Source organism: Bufo gargarizans, chromosome 6 (assembly GCF_014858855.1).
Source record: "Bufo gargarizans isolate SCDJY-AF-19 chromosome 6, ASM1485885v1, whole genome shotgun sequence".
NCBI lineage: Eukaryota > Metazoa > Chordata > Amphibia > Anura > Bufonidae > Bufo > Bufo gargarizans.
The window spans coordinates 75,881,705-75,897,818 of NC_058085.1; the positions used below are offsets into that span (position 1 = coordinate 75,881,705).

The window sequence follows — 16,114 nt, forward strand, 5'->3', positions numbered from 1 at the left end:
ATTATTCAAGGGAAATAAGTGCCAAGTGAATTCATATATGCAACTTGTCCCTGGAAGAGCATTGCTTGTAAACATCACTGTTAATGGGAAAGAAATGAGACTGTTAAATGTATATGCCTCACCAGATCTTCATGAAAGAGCCGAGCTGGTACAGGACTTGCAACCATTCATTGTTGGGAAATCACCAATAATCATAGCTGGAGACTTCAATTGTGCTTTAAAAGAAGAAGACAGGACTGGTGATACTGTAAGGAGGAAAGACAAAACAGTGCAACAACTTAAAAATATGATTATGGACTTTAACCTAATTGATGTATGGAGTAATATGAAAGACAAAGACCCAGGATACACGTGGGGCAACTCCTGCAGTTCAATCCAGGTTAGACTATTTCTTTATTTCTAAAACTCTTAAGCCCATATCTATGTCCTTAGAAGAAAACATCTTTTCCGACCAGTAAGTTGTTACTAACACAAATCCAAATAAGTGAAGGTGGAAAAGGCAAAGGTGCATGGAGGCTAAATGTGAACTTATTAGATGATGAGCAAGTAAAGAAAGACTTTGTCCAAAACTACAAAAGATGGACTTGTTGTAAAGAAAAGTTCACATCAATATTACTGTGGTGGGAGTATGTCAAAACCAAAACAAAATAATTTTTCCTTAAAGTTGGGAATAAAAAAGCAAGAGAAAAAAAGCAATGGTTTAAGAATCTGAATACCAAATTACAAACTTACCTGAAGATGAGGAATGGAGGCATAAATGTCTCTAACCTGATTGAGAAAACAAAAGGAGAAATTAAAAAGGCAATTTATCAAAAAGGTAAAGAAATAATATTCAATACAAAAGTGAAACAGTTAGAAGCTGACGAAAAGTGTTCACGATATTTCTTCAAAAAAATAACTGGGCAAAAATCAGTGATATCAAATATAAATGGAGAAACAAAGAAAGAAGGAATGTTGGAAAAAGTGCAACAGTTCTACCAAGAATTGTTTGATAAAAAACCAATAGATGAAAACTTTGTGGAAGATGCCTTAGACGCCTTGGAAAATAAATTGGAAAAAGAAGAACAAGAAATGCTCTGTAAAGATATCTCTATTGAGGAACTGCATACTGTCTTTAAAGGTTTTGAAAAAAATAAAACTCCAGGGTCTGATGGACTTACAGTAGAATTTTACCTAACCTTTTGGAACATATTGATCATCTTTAAAGAAGCCTTAAAGTCAGAAGTGTTGCCAGAATCCTGGAGACAGGGTATTGTGACTTTACTGTATAAAAAGGGTGATAGGTCGCAGCTGAAAAATTGGAGGCCGATCACCCTCTTAAATATGGACTATAAGGCAATGGCCAAAGTGTTAGTAAAGTGATAAACAAAGACCAAGTATGTGCAGTCCCAGGTAGAGGAGTGTGGGAAAACCTTAATATAATAAGAGACTGTATTTGGTATCAGAGTGAGAGGAAACAAGATCTTGCCATATTGTCTTTGGACTTCCTTAAAGCTTATGACAGAGTGTCGCATGAGTTTTTGTGGATGGTGCTGAGGAGAATGAATTTTCCAGAGGTTATAATAAAACAGATATCACTGCTTTATAAGGAATCCTTCAGCCAAATTCTTGTCAATGGTTTTCTGTCAAAAAATGTTACTTTGTTTTCTGGAGTTAAACAAGGATGCCCCCTTTCACCCATTTTGTTCATTTGTGTTTTGGAGCCGCTAATGTCATTACTACGAAAAGACAAGGTAATTAAGGGTGTTGCAATACCAGGAGGTAATGGACTTGCTGTCAAAACAGGGGCATATATGGATGACGTCACAATTATGTGTACATCAATACCTGCGTTGCGAAGAGCGGTTCAAGTGACGGAATTCTTTTGCCAAGCATCAGCTTTTCGACTTAATAGAACAAAATGTGACTGTTATGCCATCGGTGACTGGAGTGAAGCTAATATTCCAGACCTTAAAATACAGAAAGAACAAATAAAAATACTGGGAGTTATTTTTGACGATAATAACAATGGACAGAAAAGCTGTGAAGAAGTTAAAGTAAAGGTTCAGAAAAAAGTGGATTTCTGGAAATTGCGCAAGTTAACAATAGAAGGGAAAAACTTGATTATCAAAGCTTTGATCATTCCAATTCTGTTATACCTTAATGTAGTGTTCCCTCCAAGTGAACAATGTCTTAAGTTTTTTCAAAGAGTTATGTTTCAGTTCATTTGGAATTCAAAAATGGATAAAGTTAACAGGGAGACTATGTATAAACAAAAAAAGCATGGAGGAAAAGAGATACCAAACATAAAGAAAATCCTGCATCCACAGTTCTTCTCTCTCTGTTACAGGACGATTGTTAAAGCTGAAAATACATGGTCCTTTTTTCTGAAATATGCAGCAGGTCATCTGTTTCATAGGCGCCAATGGATACAAATTCCTTTAACTGTGCCTGTATTACTTGTTCCACCAAAACAATATGTATTGGTTGAGAAGACTATTCGACAGTATTCTTTAGAGAATTGTGAAAGGCAATGTTTGGGTAATGCGCAAAAGATCATGCAATATCTGAAGTGTAATAAACAAACTTCTTTAGTGTCAAATTATACAGAAACTAAGTCCATGGAATGCTGTAAGTTATGTAACTGTTCTTACCTTTCTAATTGTTTGAAAGACTTAGCCTGGATGGTGATGCAAGACTGTTTGCCGACAAGGGCTTTTCAACATAGAAGAGGTTTGGTGTCAACAGCGAAATGTCCTAGGAGAGACTGTGCTATGGACGAAACATCACTTCACGTAATGTGGAACTGTAAATATGCATAAAATTTATGGAAGAGGGTGGGGGTGTTGAAACATACCTGTGATCTGGGTTATCTGAACCATGAATTGGTAATGTATGGACTTTGTTCAGTACCGCAGGCAAGTAAAAAGAGAGTGTTATGGACTATGGTAAACTGTTTAAAAAATGCATTATGAAAGGTTCGCAATATTTTGTTGTTCCGGAGAGACTTGATTATTGAAAAAGAGTGTGGTAAACTTGCTTTAAGTGAAGCTTATGTGTTTTATTTGAGAGATAGAAAATATTTAGGTGTTAAAGCTGCTACATTGTGGAATATTAACATGTGGAATGTGCTTCTTGAGTAACTTTTGTTGTATTGTAATGTAAGTTTTTCTAGTTTTATAATAAAAATGTAAAAAAAAAAAAAATCTGTTCTTATCAGTTTAATATCTTTTTCGAACAGGGAGATTGGAAAAAGAGCTTGCTCTGTCCACTCCACGCATTGACCTGGTATTGCAGTACCTCCAGGACAGGTGCACCCTTTCTATTCCAGTATAAAAAAACAGTAATGAAATTGTGTGATGGATGTCAAGGATCCTTCCAGCAAGCAAGTGGAAAGTTGCTGTGCCCTGCCTCAGGAGTCCTGCACTTCAGCTTCTCCTTCCTCTGTGAGGGTTTTTCTGTGCTGCTTTCTGCATCCCTGGTGCCAGTGCATCTAGCCTGTCAATCTCTTAATTGCATCACCTGTGTGTGGGTTTGCTCCAGCACCAAGCAACCCAGCCAGTCACCTCTCCTCACAGTCCAAATCCAATTAAGATTGATGGCTTAATTGTTGTGTTAATTGGCTTATCACCTGAATGAAGTGTTAGGATATCACCTGAATGCAGTTTTTGGACCTCCCTCCACTCTGTGCACCCCTGTTTTGATTTGGGCCTGTTGTGCACACCTGGGCAGTCTGCTGAGTTGTATCTTAGAATTGACCCTTTTGTAGCAAGTTGGCTTGATGTAACCAATTTTGTTTTCCTAGTGCTTTATTAAATAAGTAAAGTTTGTTTGCCTGTGTCTCCCTCTTGTGGATCTTTTAAACTGGATGACTTGTAGGCTAAAATGTAGTCCAGCACTTCCTATGTATCAGCAACAGCTGGACCTACCATGTCTGGCCAATGGACGGAACACTGCACGTGTCACAAGAGGCCTGTCAGGTCAGAGGTCGAGTAAGGTCAGGTCAGTGGATGACATCACAAGGGCCCTGACGGAACACTCAACAATGGGGCAGTGACATCACAATCAACAGCCTTTTTTTTTTTTTTTTCTCTAAACACTACTCTCCATTCACTCCTTTTCCTTGTTTCTGCTTGGCGTTCTTTGGCACCAGGAATTGCGTGCGACGAAAAGGCGTGACCAGAAGTTGTGGGCGGAGCTATGCAGATCCGAAAAACACGAAGTAGAGCATGCTGGTGATTCCAGCGCGTAGGACGCACGTTTTCCCTGGTTTGTGAAAGAAAGAAGCCTCCCGGACTGTGTTTGGGGCTGAGGCCTATATACTGTTGCCTTGAGAAGTGCTCTGCGTTCGCGAACAGCGGCCCCGTTGTCAAGGCCGAGTGGGTTATCGCTTCTCGGCCTTTTGGCTAAGATCAAGTGTCTTGGCCAGAGGTGGTGGTGAGGGTACCTGACTCCTCGGCCTGGGAGAGGGGCATAGGTTCATAGCCTGTGCCTTACCTCCCTGCTGCTATAGGGGAGCGGCCTAGTCCCAAACCACCTGAGGGTGATCGTTTTGCGCATTCTTCGTGGAATTGCAGCGCCAAGGAGTAAGAAACACTCTTCGTTTCCTGGTACAGCCAGCATACGTAGGGCCAAATTGGACGTCAGACGATGGTAGAGGATGTGATTGTCAACACCCTGAACCTGGATTTCTCCTACATCTTATGCCTTCAAGATTTTCCTAAGGAGGGTCGTTTTGATCTTACTCTGGCTGAAGAAGGAATTTGCTATGATAGTGTTTGAGAAAATCAAAGCCTTAAAGATGGAGAGCCCGGTGACCATCCTGCATACGTTTTTCCAGCTTATTTAATGGAAGAAAGGGCAGTAACTGTCCACCTGTTTAACCCTTATACCCCAATGGATCTAGTTCGCGCCTTTCTTCTGCAATTTTCAACCTCGGTCCGAGGTCCCCAGAAGCTGTTTGATAAATGGGGATTGGCGACTGGGAAACACCGTTTTTGGGTAAGACTCTCTCCTGAGGCGGGTGGAATTGGTGGGGTCAAGCATCCTCCTGCCAACTTTTCAATAGGTGGATATAGAGGCTTTCTCTACTATGAAGGCCAGCCCAAATATTGCAGACAGTGCTTTAAGTTCGGACATGTGGCTGCAGAATGCACCGCAGGTAAGTGCTGCCGAAACTGCGGAGAAGAAGGGCATTAGGCTGGGGATTGTATCAAAGCCCGCAGATGTGATGCGTGTGGGAAACCGGGACATTCATGTAGGAACTGCCCAAAAACCCTGATCCCGGGTCGCTCCTACTCAGAAGCTCTTCGGAGGACCACAAAACTGGTGGAGAAAAGGTGGAGGCCAAGCCGGCCGGACGGTAATTATACTGAAGCTCAGGAGGAGTCTGGGTCTCAAACCGCTGGGAATCAACCATCAGGATCCCAGGGGGTAGTTGCTGATGTTGTGCAGGAGAGTTTGGAGGGTGTGTTGGAGCTATTAGAGGCTGGTGGGGGCAGTCGGATAGGGCAAGTCGCCCAAGCCCCTCTAGCCCTCGATACTGTGCAGGAGAACTTGGAGGGTGAGGTGGAGGTAATGGAGGCTAGTGGCGGAACTCAGCAAGGGCAAGAGGCCCAAACCCCTCTAGTCTTCTCAGAAACACCCAGTATACCGGAGGGGTCCGGAGGCCCTACCTTTCGTTTTGGTCAGGAAGATGGTGGTGAGGATAGGTGGGAAGGTGTAGCTGGGAGATCCAAAAAGAAGAGGGCAAAGAGGGACACGCCTTCAGAAGAGTCGGGGGATGAAACCATCCCTTGTGGGCAACATCTGGCAGTGTCCTCTGGAAATACAACAGAGAACTCTTTTGCGGTATTGGATGAGATGCTGAGTCCTATGAGTGGAGCCTCCTCCCCCTACTTGGACTCAGAAGCGGTCGAGCAGCTATCGGACGCTATGCAGATGCCGCCTAACACATGATTGGTTTGCCTTTCTGCTCTAATGTTTAACCTCTAAGTTTTCCAATTCGTCCCTCAATGTGAGGGTTTTCAGGGATAAGTCTAGAAGGGCTGCTATTTTAGAAAATCTTGCTACTAAATCATATGATTTTTGTTTGCAGGAATGCGGTTTGAAAGAGATTCCCAAAAAATCGGAGTGGGTACATGGGGATTCTATCTGGTCAACCTCCTCATGCAATAAAAATGACGGGGTGGGGATTTTGTTTAAAAGTAAAAAATTTGTTATTGACCATTATGTTATTATTGAGCCGGGTAGGTGCATTATGGTTTTTGTTAAATATAAGGGTGTAATGTTTAGAATTATTAATGTTTATGCGCCCGCAGATAGGAATCAAAGAAAAATTTTGTTTGATAAATTACAATTTTATTTACCAGGTAGAGTGCCAAGTATTGTGGTGGGTGACATCAACTGCCACCTTGAAGGTGCTAATATGGATAGTACAAGTAAGGTTTTCCTACAAAGTATGACAGATAATACTTTGCATGATGTAGTGAAGATTTGTAAAATTAGGCCGATTCCAGCAACATACCATGCTGTTAGGGGTGGTATTCATTCCAGATTAGATTACCTTTTTGTTTCTAGTAATTTTGTAGTTAGAAATTATTCACAAGAAAAAGTGGATTTTTCAGATCATGAATGTGTTGAAGGTGTAAGAAAGACGGGTAGAGGGTTATGGAAAATGAATGTGAGTATGTTGGATGATATAGAGGTGAAAAGGGAATTTAAAAGAATGTATGACATACAATGTTTGAGAAAGAATGAGTATGGGTGCATATTGGATTGGTGGGATGGGATGAAGGAAAAGGTGAGAGTGTTCTTTAGGAGAATGGGGTATAAATGGGCAGCGAGAAAGAGGAAGAAGTATGATAGGTCTAATATGAGATTAGAATTCTTGTATAATCTAAGGGACTTAGGGTATGAGGTGGATGAAGATTTGCGTGCTGAAAGGAAAGTTATGAGTGATCTATTAAGAGAGAGGGGTAAACAAATAATTTATCAGGCCAAGTTGGATGTCATTGAAAAGGATGAATGTTGCTCCAGGTTTTTCTTTAAAAAAATAGTTAATGCTAGGAAAGATATAGTGAGTGTGAAAGATGTGAATGGGGTGGAAGTGTGTGGGGATGGAGTGAAAGGGGTCATATAAGGGTTCTATGAGGAGTTATATAGGGAGAAGGAGAGGGATGTAAGTTTAGAGGAGGATGTGTTAGGGGCATTAAAAAGTGTGATAGGGCAAGAGGATGGGGTGGGATTAGTCAGTGATATATCTGAAGAAGAAGTTAAGTGGGTTATTGGTAATATGGCAAAAAATAAAACCCCAGGTAGGGATGGTATTCCCATAGAATTCTATCTTAAGTATTGGGATTTAATAGGGAAAGATTTGTTTGAAGTGTATAAGTATATGTGGATGAATGGTAAAATTAGTGATTCAATGAAAGAGGGTGTGGTAGTGTTAATTTTTAAGAAAGGGGTGAAGTGTGATTTGCGCAATTGGAGGCCAATCACGTTGCTGAATGCGGACTACAAGGGGTATGCAAGGTTGCTAGCGAAAAGAATGAGTGGAGTGATTGAGCAAGTAGTGCAAGAGGAGCAAGTGTGTGGAGTGCCTGGGAGATGTATAGCTGGTAATTTGAGTTTGTTGAGAGATATCATTTGGGATGGATTACATAGAGATAGGAGTGTGAATGTGTTTTCTATTGATTTTGAGAAAGCTTTTGATAGGCTTTCACATGGTTTTTTGTTTAAGGTATTAGAGAGAATGGGATTTCCGAATGTGTTGGTTAGAGCGGTGAAAAGTTTATATGATGGTATTGGGAGTCGTGTGCTGGTAAATGGGTATGAAAGCAATAGGATCAGTGTTAATTCCGGAGTAAGGCAAGGGTGCCCGCTTTCGCCGGTAGCCTTTATCTGTGCTATTGAACCTTTATTGTCTATGATTAGGAATGATAAGATTATGAGAGGGGTGAGTATTCCTGGAAGTTGTGGTAAGAATGTGAAAGTGTTTGGATATATGGATGATGTATGTGTGGTGAGTGAGAATAAAGCTGAACTGCAGAGAGCTAAACTGCATGCAGACATTTTCTGTGGTGCATCTGCTTTCAGAGTGAATTGGGATAAGTGTGAAGTGAAGTGTTTTGGGGGAGGATGTGATGTTTCGGATTTAAGTGTGAAAGTGGTTGATAGTATTAAAGTGTTGGGAGTTAAGTTTGATTTAAGTTTAAGAGAATGAATGGTCATGAGAGTTGGGAAGAAGTGAGAGAGAAAGTGGTAAGAAAGGTGGATTTCTGGAAGTTGCGTGATTTGTCCTTTACAGGGAAAATCTTAGTTATAAAGTGCGTAATTTTACCTATTTTGTTGTACATAGGGAATGTGTTCCCACCAACATATGTGAACCTGAGAAGAATTAACAGAGTGCTGTTTTTGTTTTTGTGGGGGGTGAAAATGGAGAGGGTTAGGCGTACGACTGTGGTGAAAACTAGAGAGAATGGTGGTTTAAAGTTTCCGGATGTTGAGTTATACTTGCGTATTAATTTTATGGTGAATGTGTTGAGATTGTTGAAGGGTAGTGGTAAGGTAGCATGTATGGTGAGGTATTCTGGAGGATGGTTGTTGTGTCGTTTGGGTTGGTGCGAAAGGAGTTTGAAACAGCCTGTGGCTTTTGTGTGTCCTTATTGGTATGTGGGATTGGAGAGCTTTATGAAAAAGAATGGCTTGAGTGGCTGGAGTATGAATGATCTAGTTAATAAGAAGAAAGTATTGAGAGAATGCAAGAAAGAAGAAATAGCAGAAGAGATTAATTTACTACGGTCAACTGAGGCAGAGAAAGTGTGGAAGAGTGTGGATACGGATGGGATGTTGAATAAGCAAAAAGACTTGGTATGGCTGAGTATGCATGGGGCTTTGCCAGTGAGAGAAGTGCAAAAAAATCATGGTTTGGCAAGGGGTGTGGGGGTAGGGAAAGCATTATTCATGTCTTCTGGAATTGTGGCTTTGCCCAAAATGTAATAAGGAAAGTGGGAAGATTAGTGAAAGACTTGACAGCGATTAGTTACCTAACATTTGCTTTTGTGTTGTTTGGTATTGGGCTGAGTGGTAAGAAAGAGAGTAGAGTTTTGTGGTTGATAATGACTGTCTTGAAAGAGGTTTTGTGGGATGCAAGGAATATGTGTGTGTACAAGAGAGAAGTGTGGGAAGAGAGTGATTGTGTCAGGTTATTTTTGAGTAGACTGTATATCTGTTATTTGTGGGATGTTAAAAAAGGTGAAAAATTTGATGCTGAGGGGATTTGGAAAACCAAAAAATGGAAAGAACTTGTGAACTTGTGATGTTTTTAAAGCTGTTATATTTTTGAATTAAAGTGCCAGATGATGATTTGGTTAACATGCTAGTTTTATTGCAATGGTTAATCAAACCTCATGGTTTAAAAAAAATAAAAAAAATCTGTTCTTATCAGTTTAATATCTGATACGTCCCCTATCTGGGGACCATATATTAAATGGATTTTTTGAACAGGGAGATGGAAAAAGAGCTTGCTCTGTCCACTCCACGCATTGACCTGGTATTGCAGTACCTCCAGGACCGTTGCACCCTTTCTATTCCAGTATGAAAAAACAGAATGAAATTGAGTGATGGATGTCAAGGATCCTTCCAGCAAGCAAGTGGAACGTTGCTGTGCCCTGCCTCAGCAGTCCTGCACTTCAGCTTCTCCTTCCTCTGTGAGGGTTTTGCTGTGCTGCTTTCTGCATCCCTGGTGCAGCTGCATCTAGCCTGTCAATCTGTTAATTGCATCACCTGTGTGTGGGTTTGTTCCAGCACCAAGCAACCCAGCCAGCCAGTCACCTCTCCTCACAGTCCAAATCCAATTAAGATTGATGGCTTAATTGTTGTGTTAATTGGCTTATCACCTGAATGCACTTTTTGGACCTCTACTCCGTACACCTCTGTTTTGACTTGGGCCTGTTGTGCACACCTGGCAGTCTGCTGAGTTTAGAATTTACCCTTTTGTAGCAAGTTGGCTTGATGTAACCAATTTTGTTTTCCTAGTGCTTTATTAAACAAGTAAAGTTTGTTTTGCCTGTGTCTCCCTCTTGTGGATCTTTTAAACTGGATGACTTGGTAGGTTAAAAAGTAGTCCAGCACTTCCTATGTATCAGCAATAGCTGGACCTTCCTTGTCTGGACAATGGACGGAACACTGCACGTGTCACAAGAGGCCTGTCTGGTCAGAGGTCAAGTAAGGTCAGGTCAGTGGATGACATCACAAGGGCCCTGACGGAACACTCAACAATGGGGCAGTGATATCACAATCAACAATGCATACAACCTTTTTTTTTTCTTTTCTTCACAGTACTCTCCATTCACTCCTTATCCGTGTTTCTGCTTGGCGTTCTTTGGCACCAGGAATTGCGTGCGACAAAAAAGGCGTGACCAGAAGTTGTGGGCGGAGCTATGCAGATCCGAAAAACACGAAGTAGAGCATGCTGGTGATTCCAGCGCGTAGGACGCACGTTTTCCCTGGTTTGTGAGAGAAAGAATCCTCCCGGACTGTGTTTGGGGCTGAGGCCTATAGACTGTTGCCTTGAGAAGTGCTCTGCGTTTGCGAACAGCGGCCCCGTTGTCGAGGCCGAGCGGGTTATCGCTTCTCGGCCTTTTGGCTAAGATCAAGTGTAGTATCGAGAGGTGCTGCACTGGTCTTGGCCGGAGGTGCTTGGGGTACCCGGCTGCTCGGCCTGGGGGGATCGTCCGGGTTGATAGCCCGGACTTCACATCCCTGCTGCTATTGGGCAGTTGGCCTAGTCCCCAAGCAACGGGAAGCGATCGCCTCACGTCTATTTGGAGGGGTGGAGGGAATTCTCTGTCAAGATGGCGAACCCTCAAGGAGCCCCGGTGGAGGATGCTGGATCGGCTGTTCCAGAATTCGAGAAGGTGTCGCACACAGTACGTTTTTTTGTCCTGGATGGATACCGCGAGAAGAAGGGATTCCAGTACGTCATGAAGGAGTTACTGTTGGACTTGGTGAGGATTCAAAAGCAGGACGTTTTGGCCATAATGCACTATCCCAAAAGAGGTATTTACGACGTGGTATTTATGAACCAGGAACTTTGTGACTTTTATGTGGAGAAGATACGCCCCTTAAAAGATGCAAGATGGAAAGGTGTGAGGATAATACCTCACTTTCCTTGCCAGGAAAAAATTATAGTCATAAAAATGTATTCTCCGTTGGTTGATGGCGAGGACGTTTATACTTTTCTAAAAAGTTACTGTGAGTATGCTATACCTAAAGGGAAAATATATAACGAGTTTGGCTTTTGGACTAGCAAATGGAAATTTGTGGCAAAGTTCAAAGTGGATGAGAAAAATTGCCCCTGTTTACCGCCGGCAAGGTTTAAAATAGGGAAAATAAATGGCGATATTTTTTTCAAGGGTATGCCGTCTTACTGTCGGCAATGTCACAAATATGGGCATGAAGGGGGAAATTGCCCGAAGGATGGCTGTGGAATTTGTGGTGCCAGTTCACATTTGCCGAAGGAGTGTCCGGGAAGGCCAGAACACAAGTTTAACCCCTTAAGGACACATGACGTATCGGTACGGCATGTTTCCCGAGTCCTTAAGGACACATGACGTACCGGTACGTCATGTGTTGTTCCGATCACTGCCGTGCGGCCGGCTGTGATCGGAACAAGGTGCCTGCTCAAATCATTGAGCAGGCACCTCGGCTAAATGCGCGGGGGGGTCCCGTGACCCCCCCATGTCCGCGATCGCAACAAACCGCAGGTCAATTCAGACCTGCGGTTTGTTGCGCTTTCTGCAGTTTCTGATCGCTGCGGTCCCTGACCGCAGCGATCAGAAACTTTAGTGTGGCGAAAATATATATTTATCACCCCCCCCTGCACCTCTGAATGATTTTAGTGCAGGGGGGGTGTTGCGGGCGGTGGGGGCGGTGCGGGAGGCGGGCGGTGCGGCAGGCGGGATCGCGATCCCCCGCCCGCCTCCCATTGAATAATCGTTGGTGTAGAGTGGGTATACCAGGGTGCCAGCACATTGCTGGCACCCTGGTATAAACGGCTGACATCGGTGATGCGATGTCAGCCGTTTAACCCTTTCCATACAGCGGTCCGTACGGACCGCTGTATGGAAAAAGTTAACAGTAAGAGGGAGCTCCCTCCCTCTCCGATCGGGGGGCTGCAGTGCCTTTGCAGCCCCCCGATGGAGAGAGAGAGAGCCCCCAGACAGCCCCCCGCAGCCCCGTCCTCACCCTTCCCCGTCTGCGCAGTTCTGACCACTACTGAGCAGACGGGGAAGGTTCCCATGGCAACAGGACGCCTTCTCAGGCGTCCTGCTGTCCATGGTGCTGAACAGATCTGTGCTGAAAGCATAGATCTGTTCAGTGTAAGTAAAATACAGTACAGTACCCTATATAGAGTACAGTACTGTATTATACAGACATCAGACCCACTGGATCTTCAAGAACCAAGTGGGTCTGGGTCAAAAAAAATGTGAAAAAAAGGTAAAAATCAAAAAACACATTTATCACTGATTTAAAAATTAAAAAAATAAAATTCCCTACACATGTTTGGTATCGCCGCGTCCGTAACGACCTGATCTATAAAACGGTCATGTTACTTTACCCGAACGGTGAACGCCATAAAAATAAAAAATAAAAAACTATGATGAAATTGAAATTTTGTCCACCTTACTTCCCAAAAAAAGGTAATAAAAGTGATCAAAAAAGTCGCATGTACGCCAAAATTGTAACAATCAAACCGTCATCTCATCCCGCAAAAAATGAGACCCTACTTAAGATAATCGCCCAAAAACTGAAAAAACTATGGCTCTTAGACTATGGAAACACTAAAACATCATTTTTTTGGTTTCAAAAATGAAATAATTGTGTAAAACTTACATAAATAAAAAAAAGTATACATATTAGGTATCGCCGCGTCCGTATCGACCGGCTCTATAAAAATATCACATGACCTAACCCCTCAGGTGACCACCGTAAAAAATAAAAATAAAAACGGTGTAAAAAAAGCCATTTTTTGTCATCTTACGTCACAAAAAGTGTAATAGCAAGCGATCAAAAAGTCATATGCACCCCAAAATAGTGCAAATCAAACCGTCATCTCATCCCGCAAAAAATGAGACCCTACTTAAGATAATCGCCCAAAAACTGAAAAAACAATGGCTCTTAGACTATGGAGACACTAAAACATTTTTTTTGTTTTAAAAATGAAATCATTGTGTAAAACGTACATAAATTAAAAAAATTGTATACATATTAGGTATCGCCGCGTCCGTGACAACCTGCTCTATAAAATTACCACATGATCTAACCTGTCAGATGAATGTTGTAAATAACAAAAAAAAAAAACGCTGCCAAAAAAGCTATTTCTTGTTACCTTGCCGCACAAAAAGTGTAATATAGAGCAACCAAAAATCATATGTACCCTAAACTAGTACCAACAAAACTGCCACCCTATCCCGTAGTTTCTAAAATGGGGTCACTTTTTTGGAGTTTCTACTCTAGGGGTGCATCGGGGAGCTTCAAATGGGACATGGTGTCAAAAAACCAGTCCAGCAAAATCTGCCTTCCAAAAACCGTATGGCATTCCTTTCCTTCTGCGCCCTGCCGTGTGCCCGTACAGCGGTTTACGACCACATATGGGGTGTTTCTGTAAACTACAGAATCAGGGCCATAAATAATGAGTTTTGTTTGGCTGTTAACCCTTGCTTTGTAACTGGAAAAAAAAAATTAAAATGGAAAATCTGCCAAAAAAGTGAAATTTTGAAATTGTATCTCTATTTTCCATTAAATCTTGTGCAACACCTAAAGGGTTTACAAAGTTTGTAAAATCAGTTTTGAATACCTTGAGGGGTGTAGTTTCTTAGATGGGGTCACTTTTATGGAGTTTATAATCTGGGGGTGCATCAGGGGGGCTTCAAATGGGACTTGGTGTCAAAAAACCGGTCCATAAAAATCATCCCTCCAAAAAACAAACGGCGCACCTTTCCCTCTACGCCCCGCTGTGTGGCCGTACAGTAGTTTACGACCACATATGGGGTGTTTCTGTAAACAGCAGAGTCAGGGCAATAAAGATACAGTCTTGTTTGGCTGTTAACCCTTGCTTTGTTAGTGTAAAAAATGGGTTAAAATGGAAAATTAGGCAAAAAAATGAAATTCTCAAATTTCATCGCCATTTTCCAATAACTCTTGTGCAACACCTAAAGGGTTAACGACGTATGTAAAATCAGTTTTGAATACCTTGAGGGGTGTAGTTTCTTAGATGGGGTCACTTTTAGGGAGTTTCTCCTCTAGGGGTGCATCAGGGGGCTTCAAATGGGACATGGTGTAAATAAACCAGTCCATAAAAATCTGGCTTCCAAAAACCAAACGGCACACCTTTCACTCTACGCCCCGCTGTGTGGCCGTACAGTAGTTTACGGCCACATATTGGGTATTTCTCTAAACGGCAGAGTCAGGGCAATAAATATACAGTCTTGTTTGGCTGTTAACCCTTGCTTTGTTAGTGGAAAAAATGGGTTAAAATGAAAAATTAGACAAAAAAATAAAATTCTCAAATTTCCTCCCCATTTGCCAATAACTCTTGTGCAACACCTAAAGGGTTAACAACGTATTCAAAATCAGTTTTGAATACCTTGAGGGGTGTAGTTTCTTAGATGGGGTCATTTTTGGGTGGTTTCTATTATGTAAGCCTCGCAAAGTGACTTGAGACCTGAGCTGGTCCCTAAAAATTGAGTTTTTGTAAATTTCAGAAAAATTTCAAGATTTGCTTCTAAACTTCTAAGCCTTATAACATCCCCAAAAAATAAAATATCATTCCCAAAATAATTCAAACATGAAGTAGACATATGGGGAATGTAAAGTCATCACAATTTTTGGGGGTATTACTATGTATTACAGAAGTAGAGAAACTGGAACTTTGAAATTTGCAAATTTTTGTTAAATTAGGTATTTTTTGGTGCAAAAAAAAAATTTTTTTGACTTCATTTTACCAGTGTCATGAAGTACAATATGTGACGAAAAAACAATCTCAGAATGGCCTGGATAAGTCAAAGCGTTTTAAAGTTATCAGCACTTAAAGTGACACTGGTCAGATTTGCAAAAAATGGCCTGGTCCTTAAGGTGAAATAGGGCTGTGTCCTTAAGGGGTTAAGGATTGTCCTAAAAGAAGTGGTGACAAAAGAAAGAAAAAGGATGAATCAATGGTTTTGAAAGACTTATCAAGTGAGGTTATAGAAGCTTTCTTTGAGGGGGTTTCGGATAAGCCCGTAGAGGGGTCCGGAGAGTCTGAAGAGCCCTCGAATCTAGAAGAAGTGGAGGAAGTAGAGGAAGCAGAGGAAGAGAAAGAAAAGTCCCAAGAGGATATGATGAAAAGTCGTTTTTCTGTTTCAGATAGAATTCATTCATTGATCTTGTTGATAAGAAAGGATTATGATAAAGAGTGGTTAAAGTCAAAACGGAATAGAAAACTCCTTTATAGGTGGTATTATACCCCTTATCGCCTATCCATTATATATCCAACCACCTCAAATGTTTGCTGGCGATGCCTATCAGCAGTTGGCAACTTAATGCATATCTGGTGGACCTGCCCTGCTGTCCACCGTTTCTGGTCCACAATATTGTTACTTATAAGTGCTGTAATAGGGAAGGCGCTCCCCATGTCCCCGGAACTAGCATTGCTCTCCTTTGAGCTGGAATGTTTAGAGTTAGCGGACCTCACTATTGCTTTTCATATACTAACAGCAACGAGAGTTGCAATAGCTAAAAGGTGGAAGAGTAGGGACATCCCAACCATACCAGAAATCATTGCTAAAGTCCACTATAATTATGGCATGGAGCTACTGATTGCAAAGCAGCTTTGCCGATTATCATGTGTCAGTGCAAGGTGGCGAAAATGGGCGTCTTATATATCCAAACACTATCCATCTTTGCCAGATCTACAAGTATAGAAGATACATACCTCAATTTTACTGCCTTATTTTAAATGTGGCGCAGTGTTTATTATTGTTTGTTTGTTGGTCGTTCTCTTACGGCCTTGTTTTTTTTTGTTTTTTTCTTTAATATAAATGAAAACTTTACATCCAGTGTCTTTTATCCTGCAATGTGATGAGCAAATTAT

The 16,114-nt window shown here is 41.7% G+C and overlaps 1 non-coding gene and 1 pseudogene across 1 annotated transcript; both read left to right on the plus strand.

The window, feature by feature from the left end:
* The first annotated feature begins 3,141 nt into the window (after nucleotides 1-3,141).
* LOC122942876 lies at nucleotides 3,142-3,301 on the plus strand (annotated as a pseudogene).
* Nucleotides 3,302-9,372: 6,071 nt separating this feature from the next.
* Nucleotides 9,373-9,566, plus strand: LOC122942710. Its single transcript, XR_006390658.1, has one exon. It is a non-coding gene; the product is annotated as a U2 spliceosomal RNA (small nuclear RNA).
* Nucleotides 9,567-16,114: the final 6,548 nt, after the last annotated feature.